Genomic DNA, 2,679 nt, shown 5'->3' with positions numbered 1-2,679 from the left:
ATTGTTCAGTTTAAAAGGGTTAATTTTTATGTTTTGTAAATTTTATCCCATAAAAATAAACATATATACATAAATAGAACAAGAGTGAGTGCTCCCTTTATTCTAGTTAAGAAGACAGAGCATTCTAGGTTTCCTCTTCCACCCACCAGAGACCTTATGTGAGAAAGCTACTAAATATCCAGCCCTTCTAAGTCCTGGTTTTCTCATCTGTAACAAAATGAATTTGGATTTGGTGATGACTAGAATCCCTTTCAGTTCAAATTCCAAAAATTTAACATCCTTCTTTTCTCCTTGTTTTATCTACATGGTTGAAAATGACTTCATCTGTACTGCAGATATACACTGAAAGATGGTGTTGTAATTAAATTATAGGGAAATGAATTTGTTTTAGTTATTAGTATGAAATGTATTTTAGTATTCATTATTACAATGACATAAATTAATGGACAAATAACTACAACAAATGCACTTGAACAATTAGCTTGGGGTTTGCCTCTCTGATGCTCAGGCTCAGAGCCCGTTCACGGCTCCAGTCTGTCTGCACCCCTCCGTGTAATCACACACTGTGCTTTTTGCCAGTCACGGTATCTCAGGCTCCTCAGCCAAGTGCAGTGCTGGCAGCCCCAAGCTGATTGGGAGGCCCTTGATTGATTAATCAGTGTCCTTGCCAAGCAGGGATGGCAGCAAGGGATTGAATACCCTTCTAAACTGCCCACACTTTGGAACCAAAGTAATCTAGCACAGCTTTAGGCTATTAGTCACCAGAATTTAGTCATGGACTATTATGCTGGTTACAACTAGACTAGTTAGAACTTTACTTTAAAATTATTGAAATATTATTTGAATTGTAAGCCAAATTTAAGCAGTCCTGGGATTTAAAGTCTTGAGTCAACATATTCATTCTGAGAGGTGGGTATGCGATTTTCTGTATTTGACTCATCACTGCATGAGTCTAGAGGAGATGTGCAGGGTTGTTGAGGACAGGACATTGTGGCCATCATTTATCCATAGGGTTGCCAGGATTCAGTGCCGAATAAATGGCACGTAACACGCACATATCTCTTCTACCTGTTACTTCAGATTTCTGGTCCTGTGTAATTTCCCTCCTAATTATTCCTAAAAGTGTCTACAAAGAACCTTCAGCTAGAAAAATTTCAGCCCACTACCAAGGTTTGTCTGTCATTTCCCCTGTTTAAAATTCTGGCTCTCTTCAGAGACGACTACTTCTGAGGTTTACAACGGTCCCTAAAGGGGCAAAACCCAAAAGCCACTGCCTACCCGGGCCCGCATTATTAGGCACTTCTAGCTGCTGGGCGTTGGAGATCCAAGGATGTACTCTTAGCATCATTGTGAGAATTTAGACAGCTCCTTGAGACTGGCCAAGTCAAGCCTTTACCCTAGTTCACCTTCTGCTGAAAGGTCATATCAATGGTGCCAACTAATTACCGTCTTGGCAGAGAAACTCCTCTCGATATAATTAAAAGTTTACCAAAGTTTCCCACTGACGGCTCCTCTTGAACATTCCTCTGTCTATTTCCATCCTGTGGCAGCAGCGTCCCTCTCCTATTCTTCTTGTTCTTGGCCTGGACTTTGTTGCATTCCTCCCTTCATATTTCTCCCCTCAGATGCAGAGGGGAGGGTTATTGGAAGGAGAATAAAAGTGAAAAAACTGTAGGGGTTGTGTACAAAATAAATGATAACCCGTAAAACCCACACATTATTTTGATCAACTTAAAGAACTTGAGAACAAGCTAATGTAAAATTAAAAATATGGAAATGGCTTCACATGGAATTTATTAATCTTTTTTCCCTGATTTTGATCTCTGGTGTTCATTAGGAAAGAGAATTAACAAATCCATAAAGCGGTCAGCTTACCTTTGGACGACTAAAAAATCTTCTAGGCAATGTTCATCCCTCCCATGTAAGTGCAGCTCCTTCTGGTAATAGTGAGATGTGAGACCTAGAATACAGTCTATCTTGGCTGTTCCATGAGCAAGCGATTAATTTTGAAGGCAGACTTTCAGAACATCATATTTTAGTAAGCTTGAAAGATAAGTGGATGAAAACAACCAGCAAAGAAAATATACAGTCTTTTCGGGTTTCAATCAGATATGACCCAGCATTTCTTTATTGTGTACATCCCCTTTCATTGAGCACAGAGGGCCTTGAACACAGTAGGGGTGAGGGAAATGTTTGTTAATTTTAGTTAAAACTGGATTCCTCCCAGTCAGGTGGCTTGAACCTTAAGACCTGTGTCAAACAGCGGAGGAAAAGGGAATAAGGAAAGGCACCAGGTAAAGCTAGAACGAGATCACTGTTTAATACACATAACTGGTTTATTATTTTGTTCAAAGCCTGTGAGGTGACCAGCCCAGAATGTGGCAGTAAACTATGCTGTTAATTCCACTTACATTTTCAGAGTTGGGATTCAGGTTTTCAAGTTTGTTCTGAGATTTTATGCAAAACATATGCAAATCATACCATTCTAAAAACCGGTCCTTCTCCCGGCCCTCCCCTAGTCAGAAACTAAGGAGGCTGGCGCACGGCCCGCCGGGCTCCTTCATAGAGTGGCGGACCGGGCAGAGGTGACGGGCCGGGGAGAAGGGCTGTCCCGGAGGCGGTCCCGGGGCGGAGCCTGGGCGGGGCCCGTGACGCGCGGTGTTGGCCGGCAGCCGGGCT

This window comes from Pteropus alecto, unplaced genomic scaffold (assembly GCF_000325575.1).
Source record: "Pteropus alecto unplaced genomic scaffold, ASM32557v1 scaffold171, whole genome shotgun sequence".
NCBI lineage: Eukaryota > Metazoa > Chordata > Mammalia > Chiroptera > Pteropodidae > Pteropus > Pteropus alecto.
This window is presented reverse-complemented; position numbering follows the sequence as displayed.